The sequence below is a fragment of the Mustela nivalis genome (genome assembly GCF_964662115.1).
Source record: "Mustela nivalis genome assembly, chromosome: 16".
NCBI classification, from domain to species: Eukaryota; Metazoa; Chordata; class Mammalia; order Carnivora; family Mustelidae; genus Mustela; species Mustela nivalis.
The window spans coordinates 65,177,368-65,198,977 of record NC_139035.1 but is presented as its reverse complement, the minus strand read 5'-3'; the positions used below and the strand labels follow the sequence as shown (position 1 = coordinate 65,198,977).

General features: G+C 51.0%; 3 long non-coding RNA genes across 3 annotated transcripts in view; 1 reads left to right on the top strand and 2 right to left on the bottom strand.

Annotated features, from left to right (window-relative positions):
* Positions 1–5,293, bottom strand: part of LOC309850011 — a 37,988-nt gene extending 32,695 nt beyond the window's left edge. The window contains exons 1-2 of the long non-coding RNA XR_014304014.1: positions 5,219–5,293; positions 4,711–4,848 (exon numbers count right to left, since the gene is read on the bottom strand). This is a non-coding gene — a long non-coding RNA (uncharacterized lncRNA). The remainder of the gene's footprint in view (positions 1–4,710; positions 4,849–5,218) is intronic.
* Positions 5,294–5,748: 455 nt separating this feature from the next.
* On the top strand, positions 5,749–10,840 carry LOC309850012. The gene is made up of 3 exons (XR_014304015.1): positions 5,749–5,838; positions 8,785–9,314; positions 10,752–10,840. It is a non-coding gene; the product is annotated as an uncharacterized lncRNA (long non-coding RNA).
* A 938-nt stretch (positions 10,841–11,778) lies between these two features.
* Positions 11,779–21,610, bottom strand: part of LOC309850009 — a 32,372-nt gene continuing 22,540 nt past the window's right edge. The window contains exons 2-4 of the long non-coding RNA XR_014304011.1: positions 19,135–19,203; positions 15,214–15,285; positions 11,779–11,893 (exon numbers count right to left, since the gene is read on the bottom strand). This is a non-coding gene — a long non-coding RNA (uncharacterized lncRNA). The remainder of the gene's footprint in view (positions 11,894–15,213; positions 15,286–19,134; positions 19,204–21,610) is intronic.

Sequence of the window (21,610 nt, the reverse complement as noted above, 5' to 3'; positions counted from 1 at the left end):
AAGTTTGTGCATCATTAAAAAAGAAAAAAAGTTTGGGATTCCTTCAAAATAAATAGAATCGGTACAGAATTGTCTGCTATTCTGAATGCTGCCGTTTCTCCCCCCCAAAGGGGTCTGTAGATGTAGCAGAAGCGAGAAGAGACTATGAGGGGCTGTTAGTGACTCCCGGGGGACGCGCGTCCCAGACTTGGGATGGAGGAGGGTCTGTGGCAGGAAGCGCTCCCAGGAAGGGCCCTGGGCAGGAGCCAGGAGCCAGGAGCCACTCTCTGGGCTCCTCTCCACACACCATGGGGATGGACTGGCCTCACCCCCGGCTTTAAAGCCCTGTGCTCCGCACCAAAGAGGCTTCCCACGGGCCTCTCCACAGGCCTGCCGAGGCTTGTTCCCCATCCCTGCACCGTCTCCAGGGTCAGCCCCAGAGAGAAAGGTGGGGTCCCCACAGCAAGCGCAGGGAGAGGACGTGCCCTGGAAAGGTAACTCCGTGCCTGTCTACTCCCCCCGCACTGCATGACAACCAGGCATTTCCAAGGGACAATGACATGTGGCCCATGGCCAAGTCCCCCACATCCTTACCACGGTCTCCAGGAAACCAGCCTGATGGCTGGAACACTGTCCACAAACAAAGGAAGCTGGTTTGTGTTCTTTCCCCTACTGGGTATCTTACAATCCAGACAGTTTGACATTTTACCTTCTTTAATTCTGGGAATGATTTGGCTCATCTCTAGTTGAGGAAACCAGGCTCAAGCGGCCTCGTGCACCTCTGGGTCATACAGCCAGCAAACAGCAAGACCTCAGACTGAGTCCCGGGTCCTCTGTCCCCCAACCGCCACTTCCTCCCCAAGCACCTGCTCCCAGGGTCATCTATCATATGCACGTCCCATGTCCCACCACTGCTCTATCAAGGACCCCTCCTCGGGGTGCTCAGGAAACAGCGTCCCCATCCCAGAAGCAGATGGATCCAGCTCCCAGGGAGGACACGGCGAAGTTTACAGACATCCGGTTCCATTATAATTTATAGAAATTACTGAGGACGTAGACACTGAAATCCTGTCTGGGGGAGTCAGTTCCATTTGCTATGGCTTTTAAACACAGACAAAACGCACATTTTTGCTCGTAGGTGACAACCATTGTAATGGCAATAAATAAAAGTAATTAGTTCGCAGACAAAACGTAAGTGATCCATGCCAGCTCCACTCTGCCGAGATGATAAATCACTTTTCTGGGCGGATATTGTTACAAAGCCTCTGCGGCCGGTGGTACCATCACACCACTTGGGGAACGCCGTGCCGCATCTCTCTGCTTCCACCTGCGACATGCCCCGTCCCCGGCCATGCTCTTCTCCACCCACAGCCCAAATCAGCCTCGGACCCTGTGAATGAGAAGCCATCGCTCCTCCGCTCAGACCTGCCGACGGTTTCCATGAGCATGAAGGAACGCCCGACCCACAAGCCTTAAGTCAGAGCTGGCTGGTGGGTCTCAAATTGCCCCAGGAAAGCATTTTGAAAATCTGGTGTAATTTCTGATTTGGTGAAGACTGGGCACCGCGACTCGCTGTAGAGAAGAAGGGTCCCTGGGCCTGGCGCGTCTCCCGCAAGGGGCAGGTGCATCTCACATGATTCAGGCTTGCCTCCTGCGTGTACTTCCTTTGAATGACCTATTGAAAAGCGAGCTGTTGGTATCTGGGCCTCGAATCTCACTTGTTTTTACATATAAATACAGAGAGCTTTCTGCATGGTTGAAAATGTCCTAAAATATCCATGAATGCAAAACGCTGCGATCTTTGCCAGAAGATTGAATTTTGTTTGGATCGCGAATTTATGGACAGCGAGCTCCAGTCTGGAAAGGGACAACAGCATCCCGTGGGGTCTTTAAGTCGCGCGGGAGGCGCGCCTGCTCTGTCCTGCCCTCACACAGCCCCAGCCCGGCCCTGAAGGAGACTCTTCAGGTCCACGACTGCAGGTATGCATACAGGTCAATTATTACAAACTTACTTCCTTTTACTTTTGTCTTATATTACAATGAGGATATTATGTTGATTTAATTTTGTGCACAGGAAGCTTACATGACCTAGGAATGTCACTGCTGGAAAGGAAAGAAGAAGCAAGTAAATCTGGCCTGACTTTACAAGGCCAAGTTGGGTGTGACAGGCCAACAGTATCACCTGTGTGACACGCCCCAGATTAATGTCTGACCTGGTCTCCCCATGCCTTCCTCTGCCCTGACCACGCGGACCTTGGTGCTATCCTCCAAAGCCATCTAGCTGGTGCCCCCCTTCCGGGTCTGATTGCTCCCTCTGGTTTCACTCATTCTTCACCCAAATATCTCCTCCTGAGACAGTCCTCCGTGATTGCCAGGCCTATCGGTCTACCTCTTCTCTTCAGTTAAGTTCCTCCCGCAGGTACCTCTACCTAGGATGCTACCGGGATGGTATCTGCCCATCTGTCCTTCATTTCAGCCACAGGAACACGCACCCACTGCAGGAAGTGGGCGATGGTGTTGTGAACCCCGGGACGGACATGGCAGGTGGCAGGAAGCAGGAGCCCGAGGAATGTTTGTAAAGTGAATGAATTCCTGCATGAAGATACTGCCTGTGTTCCTGGTTCCTAGAAGCTACATTTCTTTCTCTCCCTTCTACATAATTTATAGCCAATCTAAGTCAGCATTAATTCTCTAAATATATCCATCAAATGCCTACCATATTTCAGACACCGAGAAAACAATAATAAATAAGGCACATCTTGCCCGCATACCTGGGAATTAATGACCAGCTCTAGCACGCTGAAGCATTTGACTCCTCCACTGAAGTGACTTTATAGAAAAAAACCACCGACTTCTATTCTGCATTCTGAGTAACATGACAATACAGAAATTATGATCTTCATAAATCAGAAGTTACCGCTCATGTATTAAGAAGGAAGCTATTATCTCATATAAAGAAATTTTTACCAGTGTGAGAAATCTTGCCCCCAGGGCTTATGAGATCCTTCTACAAGTCCCCAGGACACCACTCTCAGAAACTGGCTGGTGTGTGAGTACATGGGAACTTCTAGTTCCCCTTGAGTGACAGAACTAGCGGGGACCTCAGCCTGCCTGGCTGAGACCCAGCTCCCAGCTAAGACACAGAGGGAGCGTCTCCTCTCTGAAGGACTCCACCAGCTGGAAAGATCAGTCCACCCTCTCTCCTGGGCAGCCCAGGGCTCAAGTTCAGAGAGGTTTTCTTAACCCAAGGTCTTCGAATTCCAAGGTCCCCAGTGGAAATGACTGGCTGAAAGCAGGTTTGGGGTGGTCTGTGGGCTTCAGTCCTCGCTGGCGGAGAGCCACTCCCAGGAGCTGGCCATATTGTACGCTCATCAGACCTGTCGACAAATCGGAGTGCAGTGCCTGCAGGGACACACAGCCCCTCCCTGCTTCCCCAACCTCCCACCCCCACAATGTCATGTGGAGCCTTTATTCCTCGAAAGCTTCTAGAATTGAGCAAACCTTGGAACAGGCCACAATGAAATCGTACCCTTGTCCTGACCTTGAACGACCTCTACCTCTCACTGCGAGCAGCCCTGTTCCAACAGAATGACAAAGAGGAACCAGAAGGAGGTAGTACGCTGGCCATGGCTGAAGAAGGTGACCGGCTGCTTTGCCAAACGCCCTCACCCCACCCCAGCCCACCCCACAAACACCGATTTTCCCTCTCAGGCCAGAGCTTAGAGCAAAAAAAACACCTAGCATAGGCAGAGCTAACAATAAAAGAAAGACTATGGAAGGGTCTGCCTGGAAATTTCTGGTCCACACGCGTATCCTCCAAAGGGCACATCCACGAGGCTGGTGGGAGAGAGTTGATATCTGAATTGATATTCTGCCCAAAGAGCTCAGAAAGGGAAATTTTTATGGGCTCTTAACGGCAAGAATTTTAGGTCCCTTTAAAGCACCAGAGTACTTCGAGAGAAGCTCAGGTGTTTCAGTTTGGTACAAAGATCAGGTGTCCTAAAGGCAGGACCATCCCTCTCCCACCCAAGTGCTCTCCCCTGTCAGTTCCCGCCTCTTGGCAGGGTTTGGTGGAACCCTGTGTGGATTGGCCCCCTCTCCCCACGCCAGCTTCCTAGAGCCTCAGGGCAAGCCTGTGTCCGCTGGATGCCCGTGCACAGCCGCACATCCCAGCAAAGGGAGGAGAGGTGTGTGTCTCGGGTTTCCTGGGTTCACCTGGGGTGGAGGTCACTTCCTGGCATGGGCAGCTCCCTCTAGCTAATAGGCTGGAGGCCACGATATGCAAGGGAGAGTGAGAGCCAGCCCAGCCCAGAATAGAAACCCAAGCTCCCGATCTTGCTGAATGTGGCCATTAGACGAGGCAAGGAGGGAGAGCAGAAGTGAATGCCAAGCGAGAGAAGGGTGAGATGTCGTGATGGAAACAGAATTATGGAAAGAACCCGACCACCGCCACCATCCAAGCTTGCAAACAGGCAAAGCTACCAACTTTTTGCAGGAGCATGAGACCTTTGAGTTTCCTGGGACAAGTTTGTCAGCGCTGATCATTCCTGTGCTGCTGGGCAGCTTATCCCACCGAGACAAAGAGCAATGAGTACCTCTCACCTTGTCGATGAAAAACTGAGTGATGAGCATTCGCACAAAAAGCCCCAGGAGTGACAAAGATGGTGAATAAATTGTCCTCTGCATGACCCCATCCATCTCCTGACCGACCCCGGTCAAGGCGACCCTTACCTTAGAGGACAGCTAGACATTTCCTCATAGGCATGGGGGTCCATCTGCCTTTTTGTGTTCTCAGAGGAGAAGGAGGGAACCACCGTGGTCCCAGAACCCGTGGTCTGGCACCTCGGTCCCTGTGTGCCCGTGATCCTCCTAAGAAGCACAGGAATCAAAGGCTGTGTCAGTCCGGCTGCCGACATCTGAGCCTTCGCTAGACAATGAAAATCCATAAAAGAGGAACAGAGAAAGAATGAAGGGGGAGGGAAGGGAAAAGGAGAGGAGGTCCAGGATTTCTGGGGAAAGGGGTTTCCTTTCTCTTCCCCAGAACCTCCAGGGACAGATAAATACAGTTATCAACCTGGCATGACAACACACAAAATAAAAGAGGCACCTGCCAGGTGACCATCTCTGCCGGGACTCGAACCCGGAACCTCTGGATTAGAAGTCCAGCGCGCTCGTCCATTGCGCCACAGAGACCTCACCACACACACAGCATCAGCACCAGAACTGAAAAAGCACATACCTTCTGCATCACCAGCCATCTCGGCATCCTGCTCCGAGCGGTGGGGGGGCAGGGACAGCTGGAAAATCCGGAGTGGAGAATCCACCCGCCGGCTCCGTCGGAGCTTTTCTCAACACTGTGGGTTCTGGGTCCTCGGGGATCGGAGGAATGGGGCGGTCGTCATTTTCAGTCCCAGGAGCTCTGATGGGGTAGGATGGAGCTAGAGCCTTTGCTCCTTCCTCTCCATCCCTGAGGGTGGATGCAGGAAAGTGTCTCTGTTCTCATGCTAATCAAGCAGAGCCGACCCAGCTCAGGGAGCAAACGGAGCTGCTCTACCTCCGCACCCCTCTCCCTCATTGTGGTTTCATCCCAATCCCGCTCCACTCAGATAGGGGCCGGGCAAAGCTGGAGGATTCAGGAAAGCCCTCCTTCCCCGAGACAAAGGAGCTGCTCCCGTCAAGAAGCCCTGTGAACGGCGGTGGCGGCGCAACCCGGCAGGGAAGCTGGGCTCCTGGAGGCAGGTCCAGCTCTCCGCTGTAAGAGCTGCATCTGTCAAGCCCAGGAAGAGAGACCCAGAGTCCGATGTGATGTGCCTTCAGCATCTTCACTGGAATGATGGATGGGAAGGAGACAGGAGAGTGGTGAGTGTTTGTGGTGTGTGAGTGTGTGAGTGTGTGTGTGTGTGTGTGTGTGTGAGAGAGAGAGAGAGAGAGAGAGAGAACACAGGGAGGAGGGGAAGACTGGCGCTCCCTAATGAAATGCAGGTGGTCCACACACAGCCCTCCCGGAACACCTACCTGCTCCCTTCCCCCACCGTCACTAGCTCCAAGGCTGCCATCCTTTCTCCCCAGGACTGCCTAATCTAAAGAGCAGGCTCTCTCAGCTGCTGGGTTCACAGAGGCATCCCAGGAGAATCAAATGGGCCAGCCCTCCGCAACCATATATAAAGACCTCCACACCCAGCCCAGGTCCAAGAAGACAGCTCCTCTTTTTAAAAGCCTCCTTGAGAAGATGCAATCCCTAATCCCCGCTGGTTGCGGTTTCACCGTCCTGCTTCTCAGGAATGTCTAACCCGAGTCCTGCCTGCCCCACCTTCAGCCCGCTCTCTCCTGTTTGGTTGCTAGATGCACCAGGGGACAACTGCCCTTTATGCTCCCAATGACAATGCATTGATTTAAAGACAGATTCAGTGTTCCTCAGCTCACTCCCACTCACAAGGTTACAATAAAAGCGGAGAACTGACTCGGGCTCCCCGCACTCCCCTCCCAGTAAGAGCTTCCTTGGCCCACCACCTGGGACACCGCCAGCTGACCCCAATCTCAGCTCAAGACCCAACCTTCTAACCTTGAGACTGGCTGATGGCCACGGGAAGAAGAACGTAGCAACACAACGTGGTTAGACTGGAAGGTCTTGACGGGCCCTTAGAACTCTGAGACTCACGTTTCCCTGCCCATTCTGAATGAGATCTGGGCAAGAACACGACCAAGATGCTTCAATCAGGTCAGGGGGTCAAGGAGATGACCAACGCCCAAGGGAAAGCAGCCACCCCAACCAAGCATGTCTTCCCCCTGGGACGCAGGGCCAAGAGCTCAGAATAGGGAAACTGATGTTGTATCTATACTAAACATAGAGCAAAAGAGCCCAGAACAGGCCATTCTTAATCCATGTACCCCAGACCACTCCAAGAGCCTGAAGCACGGAGACTTACACCGACCAGATATTGCATTACTTGGGGCAACTAGGAACAAGATGTCAGTCGAGAGACGAGTCAGGAGGTCCAAGTGCCTACAAAGCCCACATACCAGCCAAGAGCCACATGGCTGCCAAACAGGTTCTCAGGACATGTCCCACCAGGCTCAGTCAAAGTGCTCTTAGATGTAGACACACCCCCTGCTCTTCATAAAGATGTTGTCCTCCATGCAAGACATCCATCTGTCCTGAGCCTTGCCCAAAACTTCGTTGCGTCTGAGGAGCTCACGTGTCCTCCACCCCCTGAATGAAGAGACCAGGTCCCCAGCGGGTTCCAAGAGCCTCACTCATGGCTTGCCATGCTCCACCTTGGCGCTGGGGATAGAACGATGAGGGAAAATAAGGACACGGTCCCAACCTCCAGCACACTGTGAGCAGATCCCCATGTAGGGACTACACTGAAGGACGTATGAGAGAGAAGAAAACCAATCTTACTGCCCGCCAAATAAGGCGTCAAGTTTCCAAGTGTCCACAAAGACCCCAACTCTCAAAGCAGAAAGATCCAGCTGAAATAGCCAGCTGTAACCCACTGGCCTCAAACCCTGTGAAAATTACCTTCTAAAAGCCCACCACTTCCCCATTACAAAGTAGGGCCAATACTCGACACTATGGACACAGATGAGTCAAGCCTTCTCGGTGCAGGAGTCATCCTCTTCCTGCCCCACGAGTTACAAGTGTTGGCTCTGCTGCCTGAGTCACCTCCTTCCTGAATAACCTTCCTTTCTCTTTCTCTTTCTCTCACCCCTACAGCAATCCCCCATTCTAGCACAAAACCCCTTTCAGGACCCCTTAGACTCATCATCTACATCAACAAAAATCCTCCAGACTCCCCGAGGGCAGAGATGTCTTCACTTCATCATCCACGAATCAGCGACAGCTTCTTGATAAGTGTGAATAATGCCTCTAAACTTGTTTTTTAATTTAAAAATAAGGAGGGAAATAATCAAAGAAAGTGGCAGCTTTAACGAGGCAGGATGGAGGGTAAGCCCTTCCAAATGACTGAAGACAACACATCTTTTTCTTCTTTGAAACTAGGTGTGCCATTTGGGCTTATGCAAACCGAGTCGATTCCCCTTCCAAAAATTTTTCGTGCTGATTTAATTCTCTGAAGATCTGTGACTCAAGCATGACTCATGCTCTCGCTGAATACCACTCTTTGACCCCACAGACAAACTGGTGATGCTCATACATTATTTCATTCATAAAGTGTTGCTGGGATACATATGATAAATGCCAAAAAAATGTCTCCCGTTGGCCCAGAAACAAATACAGTTAAATCCTACACGCTACTGTGGTCTTACTCACAGCTTCCCTGGGGGCCTGTCCCGACCAGCCCGAGTTTTAAATGCTCAAGAATTTAGATGGAGTAGCACCATGGGCCAGACATTCGGACAACACAGCCTTGGACAATCCGTGGTAGTCTCACCTTCCAGGGCCCGCCGTGCCCCAAACCTGATTCATTCACCTCCACTGTGGGCATTTAGAAGGGGCTTAGATAGGCCATCTCCTGTGTCCCCAACCACCACCAGTCTCATCCCTTCTTCTGCTCCTCCCGCCCACTCCCCTGCTGAGCACCTCTCGGCAAAGCTGAAAAAGAGCTCGGTGAAGTCGGGCCCACTCGGCACAGCTCGCAGATGCGCAGCTCAGAACTCCCTGTCCCTCAGAGAAGGGTGGCATGGACATCCCTCCAAAACAAAGGTCCCTCCATTCTTTTCCAGACTTTTCGTCCTCATGGGGTCTTGCCCGGTGCTCGGGTCTCTCTTTCTCATGCATTTTTTCTAACCCATTATGACGAAGCATTAATGTTCCTAAAGCATTTTGTTTCCTTCCTTCCTCAGCTGAAGAACTGGCTGAAGATTGTTTATTCTCTCCTGGTCCCTTTTCCTATCCTCAAAGAGGGAAGAAGTGAGATGATCCAGGTAATTAGTGGGTCTAGAGTCAAGCCAAAGGAGGACGGAGGAGAGCAAATTCTACCTAAATCATTACATCCGACGTCCCAGGTCTAGCCCAGCACAATGGGTTACTCACAAGTTTGCCCGAAGTTAGACCTGGACCCAATCTGTCCTGACAATGGACCACACCTCCAGGCACTAGCCAAGGTCACAACAGAGTCTACGCAGAGGTCCACCCTCAAGGGAGTCTGAGGACGGCATCTTCCTGTTTGCCTGCCTGTTCCTCCACTCTCAGCCTCCTCTAGGAAACTGTCCAGAGAACTCTAGAGCCTGTGCTCCAAGGATGCAAATTCTCTGTGGTCAAGAAGCACGAGGAAACCAGCAGCATGAAATGAAAGGAGAGGCAGTGGGCTAGCACGTCCCACCAGATCCTTCTGGGAATTTGGAAGGAGACTCTGCTTTCCTCCAATTTTCCAGTGAGTGAGTGAATTCCTGGTGCTACCCCTCCAGCTCAACCCCCACTTTTCCTCTCTAGAATGCAGGCTCTCTCCATGCCTGTAATCCTGACCCCAGGCCACCATCCTCGTGTGTGTCCAGTACTAGCTCCCCACTCTGTCTTCTTCTTGTGCCTTGTCACGCCCTCAATCTGCCCTTCTCCTGCCGAGCAGACGCATCACCTATGGTCCGTCCTGACGACGCATCACCTGTGGTCCGTCCTGACGACGCATCCCCTGTGGTCCGTCCTGACGACGCATCCCCTGTGGTCCGTCCTGACGACGCATCCCCTGTGGTCCGTCCTGACGACGCATCACCTGTGGTCCGTCCTGACGACGCATCCCCTGTGGTCCGTCCTGACGACGCATCACCTGTGGTCCGTCCTGACGACGCATCCCCTGTGGTCCGTCCTGACGACGCATCCCCTGTGGTCCGTCCTGACGACGCATCCCCTGTGGTCCGTCCTGACGACGCATCCCCTGTGGTCCGTCCTGACGACGCATCCCCTGTGGTCCGTCCTGACGACGCATCACCTGTGATCCGTCCTGACCTGAATGCCCTCCCTCTCATCTCCCCCTCCGCAATGTCCACATGTCGTCGGCGTTCCCTAATCCTTCCCCGTGAGCTCCATCCTCTGACATGCCCAATTTCTTGGCCACTCCCATCCATTCTCATCTAGGGTCCATCTATTCCAAACACCACCGTCCACATGCGGCGTTCCTCGTCTCGGGCACACTCGGGCCACTGCTCCTGTCTCGGCCCCCAGTGCCCCTGGCCGTAAGGCTGTCCGATCTCCCAGACCTCCGTCCTGGCCTGTGATCTCTGGGTCTGCCACTCGCTCCAAAGTGTTGGCTTGTCCGCTCCTTGGCCATCAGGCCCCTCTTCCTTTCCTCTGGATCCCATGCTCCAGATCGCTTTACTTCCCACCCCACCCCGCCTTTCCGTCCAGATCTCTCCTGCTTCCCAAATCTTCCGTCCGTAGGACCCGTTCTTCTGAACCTCCTTCCACCCCATCCACACAGGCCACATTCCTGTCCAGAACGGCCCTTGCCTTGTCCACCTCCAGACGCCCGTGAGCTTTCTGCTCTGATGGGCACCTGTGTCTGCTCTCCCTCCGTGCAGCTTTAAAGCTGGGCCCTGCTGGTGCCCCAGCTCTGAGAGACCGTGAGGACGGCCCTGCTGGTCCCCCAGCTCTGAGACACCGTGGGGACGCCTGGCAATGAGGCTCCCCAGTCTTCACAGACATCACGGGGACCCTGGTCCATAAAAGGGCAGAGGCTCTATCTAGGCCAGATACTCCAGGCCAGAGGCCAGAGAGTTAGAAGACAGACCCTTCGAGCATCAGTGACTCTGGTCACAGGCCCAGGGGCTCGGCTGTGCCTAATATTGGGAGTAAAAGGGATTTCTTTGTCCTTTAGCTACCTCAGCTCCTCTTCCCATTCAGCCTGGAAGAAGCCAAGAGGAGAACCTCGTACGGAGACTCTGTAACAGCCGGAGGAGAACGGCGTCCATCTTCTGCAAGGCCTCAGTTTCCACCAAGCGGGACCAGGAGCACCTCCCTCCCAGGCACTAAGGCTGCCCCACACAGGAGGCCTCCGTCTGACGAGTCAGAGGAAGGCCTGCACCATTGTCCTTATCCAAGAACATCCAAGAGCCGGTCCTAACCTCCGTGGGACTGGCCTTCCCGAGGCTCTCCCAGCGAGCGCGCGGTCTGCACACTGGACCCGGGCTCAGAGGACGGGGTTTGACTTTGAGGAACCAGCTAATCTCCAGGCTCAGATTCTCTTCCTCTCTAAGGAAGGCGCGCTGCATTTCCACGGTCCTCTCTCATCCATCGAAGAGTCTAAGAAACAGCATTAACAGGGGGCATCGTGATGATAAAAGTCTTTTTAATTAATTAATTCTTTTTAATTCTTCATCTCATCATCAGAACTCTCCTCGATTATGGAAAGAGTGATGATCATCATCCTCGTTTTACAAAAGGAAGGCCTCGACCGAGGACAGTTTGGGGCTTGCCAAAGTCCTCAGCCGGGAAGCAGTGGGCTGAGCAGAGCCTCTGGTGCTACTCAGACCTCTACCCTCCGACCTCTTCCGCCACGGGCAGGTGTCCCCAGACGGTGTGCTCTGAGAGCCAGGCATCCTGTGACACTGGTCTGAGACCCTCCCCACAAGTCTCTCCTCTGCCCTTGTAATCGAGGGGTGGTGGCCCAAGGGCAGGACAGGAGGACATGTGTGGAGGGTAGGTCTGCAGGCCAAGCAGATCCAGGCTAAGCAGACAGAGAGTGGCGCCTGGTGAGGGTGAGTAAGCCCCTGCCCCGTGGTCTCCCCTCAGTGATTCCTTGTCCCTTCAGTCACCAGAGGTCAAGCAGAGGAACCCACGTCCAGATAAACAAACTGCCTTCCTCCAGGTCGGCCGGTCACTCACAGAGCTGCGTCCAGTCCCGGGCTTTCTGGTGGCTCCTTGAGGGCTCTTGGTACACTGCTATAGGGTCAGACCGGTGGAGTCTCCATGCAGAATGGAGTGTGGGGAAGGGACGGTATGCTCAGTCTTCGGTCATCACTGAAAATGAGAAAATCGAAAGGATCAAGTAGCCTCGTCTCGGAACCACTGAATGCCCAGAACGGAAAGAGATTTTAAAATAATTTAAGTTTCATGTTTAACATTATGCATGAGTTGAATTTTTACCATCTGATCGTATTACTTTAATAAATTAAGAAAAAAACTAGTTTGAAGATTAAGTCGATAATGCTAAGTGCGTAAATATTTGCTCTTTATTTTGTATATTTCTGGAGTCTATAATTTTTGTCAACCCTCTCATCTGTAATTACATAGATTAGTAAACTCATGCCCATAGAAATTAAATTACTTACCCAATATTACAAAAATAGACTAACTGCTGTGGTCCGACCAGAAAAATACAGACTTTAAAGTCCAGATAGACCGAGGTTTGAACCCCAGCTCCGTCACTTACTGCCTGACAGTGAGTGCCTCAAGGAACCTTCCTGGGGCTCAGCTTGCCTATTTCTTTCAGAACTCACAGAAGCGAGAGCGCCTGCCTTGTGGGCCCATCACAAGGCATCAATGAGACAAAGAGGAGAAACCCCGGCAGCCCCGTGCCTGGGTCTCTGTTTCTACAGAGGAGGTGCTTGCTCAGGTCGCTAATGGCCTCCTCTCCTCGCCATCAGATTCACAAGGATCCCGTCAACTTTCTGCAACATTTCACACCAAACCCACTTCGCTCTCCAGAACGTTCACTCCCCTGCTGTCCGTGGCGCACTGGCCTCTCCTATCTCTCGTCCCCTCCTTCTCTGGAAGGAGCAGCGGTTATCAGACCCCCAGTCAGAATGTCCGCAGCATTTCACATCATTAAATAGAAGAGACGAGAAATGGTAGCTTAGGTTAGGACCGGAGGAGGCAGAGCACAGTAGAACAGAAAACGGCAGAAGGCATCTCCTTCTAATAAGACCCTGGATTATTTCCTGAAACATTGTTCTAGTTAAACGTACAGGTCTTTGTGTAGACATGTGTGTTCTCGGTTGTAAGAAAAAATAAATTGATTTCCTCTGTGGGTTGTGGTCAAACACACTGCCCTCAAGTGTGCGTGGCTTCTCTTATCTTCTATTTTCTCCCTAAATCATCTGAAAAGACACCTCAGCACAGATTACCCACTAGGAGCTGAGCGTGTCGCTCTTCCCACCTGACGGCTGGCCTGGCTTATTCAGCAACCTGGAAATAACCGCCCCTCTGTGACTCATGGGCATTTCAGCGGTAAAATGTACAAATCCCAACTTACATTTCCCCGTAAATCTTCTTCTTTCCACGATCTACTGATTCATTTAATGGCAGCGCCATCCACCCCTCGTCTATTAGTTTATTTATTCTGCCAACCCATGAACATGTTCTCCATGTCGAGAGATGCGCTGGGCACCGGGAGCACAGAGATTCTGAGGAAGCCACATCCGCCCTCCCCAAAGTCAGAGTCAGAGACAACAACCGAGCAGAATCACATGGGAGATTCACGCAGGGTGAATGGTAATAGGGATTGTGGACAGGCTAACCCTGATGAGGGTCTGGGGAGGTTTGCTGGAGCCACAGACATTAGCTGTAGAAAGCAGGGAGCGGTGTTCCCCGGAGCAAAAGAAGGGGTTGGGTCAGGGAGTGTTTGCATGCACGGGCATGTGTGTGTGTGTGTGTGTGTGTGCGCGCGCGCACGCGTGTTGGGGAAACGGGCAGAACAGGGCTCTAAGAGAGGACAGCAGGATAGAGAGAGGCCCCAAACCCTCTATCTGTGTGAGAAACTACGAGAAATGGGGGGTCGCGAAGCCCGGAGTCCCAGCAGAGCGTGACAGCCCGTGGCTGGAAGAACAGATCGGGCAGACCTTCCCGTGTCATGTTCGGGGCCTTTGATGTTAATCCCACAGGAGATGCAGGGGCCTCGAAGGGTTTAAAGTCAGGGAGAACTGCGATCTGAGTATTTCAGAGAGATCGCTCAGGCTACCGTGAGCTAGAACATTCCCAGAGGGCACGTGGGGTGGAGACTTTGGGCCCTCGCCAAGGTAAGACCTAACAGAGGTCCGCACCCCAGGCATAGAACCGGCTACACACAGTGGATTGAAAGGATGAGACCGATTTGACAGAAAAGAGCACGAGGGAGACAGGAGCGGCCGTCGGGTCACCCACGCACGAAGCCTGGAGTCTGCGGCGACACCTTCCCTCAGTCGGTTCCCCGGTCACAGCAGCCCCGGAGCCCTGGGAGTTCTGCCTCTCTGGGACCCTCAGATCCAGCTGCCCCCGGCTCCTGGAATATTTTCATAACCCCTCGCTTGTCCACCTGCACCTGGCCCTTTCCCCATCCACCCTCTGCCGCACAGCCCATGGTGCCATGGTGGTTTTTCTGGAAGGAAAACCCGTAGCCTAGAGAAGAGCCCAATGGCGATCTAGAGTCTGACCCCCACCCCTCTCTTCAGGTGCCTTTACGGTCATTCCCCACTCACGCCTGGCCTCATGTTGCACGATGCCCAAATACTCATAATCCCCTAAACACACACACACACAAGCACTGTGCTGGCGATGCCTTGGTATGGGCCCTTTCCTCTTTCCAGAATGCCCTTCCCTTTCCCCGCTCCCACATCCGCCTGCTAACTGCTCCTCCTCCTTAAAGACTCAGGTCATTCTCCCCCAACACCCACACCAACCGCCGCAGACTGGAGCCCACCCAGCTTCACACGGCGACTGCCCCGTGCACACACGCCTCTTGGAGCACGGGGCACACGGCGCTGCCCTCACTGTATGCGCGTCTGAGTCCTGCGGGACATGAAGCAGCAGGAGCCCCTTGTGCCTTGTCAGTCTGCACAGCGCCTGGCCAGTGGTAGTTACTCAGTAAATGTGTGCTGGGGGAAATATGGATAAATAGTGGATAGAACAGGTCTCTGTCTCCCTAGCCTGGAGACTGTTCCAGAACACCATGTGTGTTTATTTTTATAATGAAAATATGACACGGGAACCCTTAAAATGAGACCTGAGAAGTTAAGACTTTTTCCACCCTTCTGCCTCAAAGTGGTGTCGAAACAGTCAGCTCTGTCCAGGACTCCAGTTTCTGCGCCCCGTCCACCGAATGTGTGGTGTTAGTGTGGGCCCCAGAAGCCCACCCTCAACACAACTGACACAGAACGAATCTCCCTCCGTCTCAAAGTACTACACCTCACGAAAAGATCCCACAGTTCAGCACCTCCCAGGTCCATCTCTCAGCCTGAGAGCGGCGTCTGCCTTCTCCCTCTCTCCTCCTACAACCACCTCCAAACAGAGCCCCTCCTTGTGTTCCCAATGTCACCATCCCAGCTCGGAACCTCCTGACTTCATCCCCGCATTTCTGTAATTACCTTTTAACAGATCTCCTTAGAATGAGCTTTTAAAATTGTTTTCTAATCACTCCACTCAGAAGCACGGGATCACTGTAAAAATATTAAATATATCATATAAACAATTAGAGTTCCCCTCCCTTATGACTTACCTCTCACTCCCACCCCAGAACTCCTAATTTTCCAGGATCAGAATCATCGGAGCACTCCTCAAGTGCCTATGTGCCATGTATCATTCAAGGAACTTTAAATAGATTAATTTATTTCCTCACACTCTACAACCCTAGGGGATATGATGATTATCATTATCTCTATTCTCCACACGGGGAGAATAAACACTGAGAGGTTAAGCACCTTGTCCAAAGTCACACAGCCGTAAGTAGCAGTTCGACTTAAACACACATTTACGTGGACATGAAATGTAACCGAGGCACATCTACTGTTCGAGGCTTCTTTCTTATTTTTCACAAAAAGGATAATAGCATGTGTACCTTCTTTGTATTTTCATTTAACAATGCATCTTGGTTATCTTTCCAACTTGGTATATATAAATTCACCTCATTCTTTTTAACTGTTATGTGTTATTACAAAGTATGGATATAGTATAATTTATTTAACCAATTCTCTATTGATGGATATTTTGGTTCTTTGCCATTTTTCACTGCTGGAAACAATGACATGATTCACATCTATGCACATAAATTACGGCACTCGTGTGTGACTAGACGTATAGCACAGATTTGTGGAAACAGCACCACTGGTGTTTCAATTTTTAATTTTGATACATTCTGCCAAAATATCTCTAAGACGGCTGCCCCAATTTACATTTTCACTAACAATAAATGAAGGTGGCTATTTCCCCCAAACACTTGCCAACACTAGATGTGATCCATCATTTTAATTTTTAACAATCTGATGGGTCTTTGATACTTTTTTAAAAATTGATGGATTTTGAAAGAGAGAGAGAGAGAGAGAGACCACACAAGCAGGAGGGGCAGAGGGAGGAGAGAGAATCTCAACCAGCCTCTGTGCTCAGTGTTGGAGCCAGGCGGGGGCTCAATCTCACCACCCTGAGATCTTGACCTGAGCTGAAACAAACAGCCGGATGCTTAACCCAAGGTGATACCCAGGTGCCCCTCGGTCTTTGATACTTTTTAACAATCTCAGATCTCTTTGTTACTTTGACTCCTATTTCTCCAAATTCAAATGCCCTTGACCATGTTTTCAGATGTTTAATAGATAAGTGTGTTTCTCCTGAGAATTCCTGCTCCCATACTCTGTCTAATTTTCATCTGGACTGTTTGGCTTTTTATGTGATTTATTAGGTATTTTGCATGTTATCCATGGAACACTTAGCTATATGTATTGTAAATAAATTGTCCCCTGGCTATAACTTACTTTTATTATTTTTTTTTAATCTATGGTATCTACATTTATATCATTAAAAAAAAAAAAAACAAGCAGTAAAACTTGTCAATCCTTTCTTCCATGGATTCTGGGTTTTGTGTCTGGCTTAGGAAGGCCTTTGCCACTCTGGGGTTAAATATATTTTTCTACAGTGTTTAACGATTTCTTTTGGTTTGCTTTGTTTATAAAATTTAGTACTTCAGTCTAGCTGAAATTTATTTTTGCATTTGGTATGAGGGAGGTCTCAACATACCCCATGCCAGTTGGCAGATAGATCATCTATTATTCTGATACCATACATTAGACAGTCTAACCCTTAGTCAGTGACTAGAAATAATGTATGATATAATGCATGATTCCTCACATACTAAATCTCCATACCATTTTGTGGCCATGACCTCTTCTTTCCTGCTCCCTTGAATCTGTTATGTGTTCCTGGACAATACTTCAGTGTTCTCATTGCCGTAATTTTAAAGTAACTTAGGATAGCTGGAGCACCATATCTCTAATCTCCCCGACCGCATGTGTTAAAATATATATATGTGATCTATGGTTATTCTTGACTTTCTTTTATAGGGAAATGTTAGGATCAACTGATCAAGTCCCATACAAATAAAATACTAGAGCCTAGGTGGTACAGTCAGTGAGGCATTTGACTCTTGACTCTCAAATAAATAAATGAATGAATAAAATCTTCAAAAAACAAAAATAAAATAAAATATTGAGATTTAGCATGGGATTGGCACTGAATTTAAAGATTGAGAGGGATGGGGCGCCTGGGTGGCTCAGTGGGTTAAGAGGATTTTTATGACTAAATAACCTATGGAGGGGCACCTGGGGGGCTCAGTTGATTTGGCATCTGCCTTCGGCTCAGGTCATGATCTCAGGGTCCTGGGATCGAGCCCCGCATCGGGCTCTCTGCTCAGCAGGGAGCCTGTTTTCTGCCTGCCTCTCCGCCTGCTTGTGATCTCTCTCTGTCAAATAAATAAATAAAATCTTTACAAAATTATAATCTACGGCAATATGCTGTTGTCTCAGCACTTACCGGTCAGTGCTGACTTTGTGTCCAACAAGCAACATCATGGGACTTTGAAACCCAAAGCGACCTCTCACCGTGTCTCCGGTGGCATCTCTCACGGATGAGATGCATATTACAAGGGATGAGGACTGTTTAGAAGAACTGATCTCATACTACCTGACCAGACAAGACCAAAATTAAACTGAACTCTGGTTTGTGTGTGTGTTGGAGAGACCGAGACCGAAGAGTCAGGAGCCAGTTGGCGAGGAAGCTGCGAGAGGCTGCACTACAGCAGCGCGGCCACACGAGGGGAGCAGAGGACCGGGAATGGGGCGGGGTCAGGGCGGCCACAGGAGGGGAGCAGAGAGCAGGCGGCATGGCTGCGCTCAAGGGAGGCGGGATCAAGGAGTTGGAACAGAATCTCTTGGTCCAGGTAGCACTTTCTACTCAGACAAGAATCTGTGGTCCACCCAGGCAGCCGGAGACAATCCCGCCTCCCTCTGCTCCAGGGCAAAGGGGCACAAAGAGAGGGACAATAGGTACTGAGCTCTTAGATCAGACCAGGATTTCCCATGAACATGCATGTCCTCCCTCTTCACCAGGAGACCCTGAGGACAGATGTCTCGTGACTAACAAATGAAAAGACTGATCTCAAAGGAGGAGGCTCAGTGGGTCCGTCTTCAAGCACAGGGGAGCCCAACTTCAAAACCCACAGTTTCTCCCTCTCCGAACTGTGTCTTCAGTGAGTCAGGAGTGGCTCCTCAAACTTGCTTAGGTTTCGTAGAACAGGACACAGTCACTCGGCCCAACACTAGCCAGAGCTCCCATGAGTGGAGTGAAAACACCCCGAGTGTGCCCCCGTGTCCGGTTCAGCCATGGGAACAGCAGCAGCACTGGGCAGCCCAGCAGGTATGCACACGTGCGCGAACTAGTCCACGAGGAAGCCCTGGGGTGACAAATCTCATCAGGTATCACCTGGCAAAGGTTACCCTTAGCAGCAGCAAGCTCTGGAACTGTAGGGCTTACAAAGGTGTTCAGACCAAAATGGACCATAACTGACCATGAGAGAGCTGAAATCAAGAACAGCCGAAAAACAGGGCACCTGGGTGGCTCAGTCGGTGAAGCATCTGCCTTCAGCTCAGGTCATAATCCCAGGGTCCTGGGATCGAGCCCCACGTTGGAGTCCCTGCTCTGTGGAGAGCCTGCTTCTCCCTCTCCCTCTGCCTGCCTCTCCCCCTGCTTGCGCTCTCACTCACTGTCTCTCTCTAATAAAGAAAGTTTTTAAAAATAAATAAATGAAAGTGGTCATCCCTCCTGAAAAAAATAAATAAATAAACAAAACAGCAGGAAAACATACAAGAGAGGCAGCAGGAGCATGAGTGCCTGTAATCCTCAGACAGGGCCTTCCTCACCCTCCAGGACCTGTTCTGAACCCAACGATCTAAGTGAGGATGGTCAGAGACGAGGTTCCAAAGAGATAAGAATAGGCAGGAAGTCAGGAGTTAGGACACACTCACCTGACACCCGGGAGGCTGAGGGGCAAGGTCCCAACAGTCTCAGAGCCTGTGGAAGATGCTACATCGAGCCTAGTGAAGACAAAGAGACGTTTTCTTTCATGAACCAGAGGGAAACAGCTTACATGGCGCATGATGAGTGAGAACGTTCTCCTTCGTGCATTTACGCAAACATTTAAGAAGCACCTACTATGCGCCAGACGTTGTTACGCGCGATATCCTTCAGCTCCTGGCAACACTTCCGATCCAAGCTGACAGGGCTCCCCTGCCTTGTGGAGTTTCCCTCTACCGGGAAAAGCGGCACAGACCGCGAATACGCAAACCAGAGACACATGATTAAGATTGTAGCCGAAAATAAGAGGTGTTTGCAAGGCGGTGGGAAGGCCTCTCAGAGGAGACGACACTGAAGCTGAGATGTGCCAGCGAGAGCAGACTCCTGCAGAGCAGAGGGGAAGGTCCCGGCTCCGGAGGGCACAGCAGCGAGCACCAAGGCTTGTGTGGCTTAGACGCGGATGCTCAAGGCAGAACCGTGTGGCCACCAGGTTACAGGGCGTCAGAGAGCTAAGAAAGGGCCAGAGTGCTCAGGGCTTTGTAGATAATAAACATTCAGCAATGGTTGCAGAGGAAAAGTCAAGAAAACTACTTCCTGAGAAACTCAGTCATGTTTTGCTTTTAAAACTTAACACAACTCGATTCTACCAAGCGACTTACACCTGGGGTCCTCTCACGAGTCAGCGGGGTCTCTGCGAGGAGACGTGGACTCAAGACTGTTGGGGTCTGGGCCTCCTCTGCGGGCACTTGCTAACAGTGAGGCTGGGAATCTTGATTATGAAGTTACGAAGCCAGGAACCCTGAGTAGTGCACATGCTGGATGCTGGTACGTCGGGCACTTTGGAGACACAGCGGCGCTGAGATCTCAGTTCTGCCAGGTAATGTGTGACTCAAAGGAAGCTACCACATTTCCTGAGACTCTTTTTTCTCATCTGGAAAATGGGAATAATTCTACCTCCCAGTCAATGAGAAGACTAAATAAATGAGAGAGCACCTGCCCGGCGAGCCCTCCGCGAACGCGGGATGAGTAAGTGAGCGCATGAATATCGGAACGTGAGCGTGAAGGAGAAGCTAAATGCACACGTTCAGCCTCGGCAATGCCTGCTCTCCTCGGTCTGTCATGTTCCCTACCACCAGCAGAGAGCCCAGCGCCTCGGAGAGGGGGGTGGGGCCCCGGGCAGAAGCCAGCCTCCACACTCTGTCTCCTACTCAGTCTTTCTCTCTTTTCCCTTCAACGGGCCCAGCTCTTTTGAATCACCACTATCCCCACTGACTCCCACCTCTCCCCACCCCTAAAACATGAACTAACTCAGCTTTCCTTCCCCTCCAGTGTGCCCTGGAGATGACCCCCGGCGGGTTGCCCGGGAGACGGTCCGAGTACCAGGTGCCACTGAGCAACTGTCTGTTGACCGACCACCCCAGTTTGTCCAGCACTTTCCCAGTCTTAGCACTGAACGTTCTGGAAAGTGCTTCAGTCCCTGGGAAGCAGGACGGTTGGCCTTCGTACCTACCCCCTTCCTCGACACAACCCTTTCCTGTCTCCACAGCACTGTTGAGGGGGGGTGCGGGGTAATACAGATGGCTGGGTCCTAAAGCTGGGCTCTGGGCATTATCTCTTCTCTGCCCACAGGATCAGACAAGCCCACACTCCGTGGGTCCTACTCAGTGTCGTGGTACCGGATCTGTGGTCCCCAGAAGGGTCAGTCTTCTGAATCAAATGATGGGCATCCTCCAGTCCATCCATCCACTACTGACAGAGCTATCGCTCTAAAATGCAAATCTGGCACTGACAGTTCCCTGCTTAAAACCCTCCAATGGCTCCTGGTGGGCAGAATTAGGAGCTATCTCTGGTATAAAATCGTTTCACAATCCAGCAACAACTGACCGTGCTGCTTCTTGCTTTCCTGCTTTTGTGCCCACTCTCCCCTCTCTTGTTAATGCCTTCATCCTCTTTATACCTGGTCGACTCCCAGTCCTTCCTTAACGTTTCCCACAAATGTAATCCCTGTCTCTTCTGTGATTCTACGGGCCATATTTGGAATCGCATCACAGTATTTATCACACGGTGTAGCAATTATGTGCGTACATGTCTATTTTCCCTACTGGACTCTGAGCTCCTTAAAGGTTAGTTTCAGACTTGCTCATCTCAAGAGCCCCGCACCAGACACTGACATTTTGCTGTAGCATTTTTTAACATTCACTCCTATCTTGTGATTCTAAAAAGCAAACCATTACTGCCAGACTAGTCTTAATTACCAAGTATTTTGAATCCCTGAATATTATCCTATCCCTGACTTTCGTATATTTCCTCACAGATAAAATAAGACTCAAAACTGGGTTGGAAATTGGAGAGGGGTTAAGAACAGCCACTGATCATTTTATTTTGTAATTGGAAAAAATAAAACCTGAGGGTTTACAGACTTTTTTT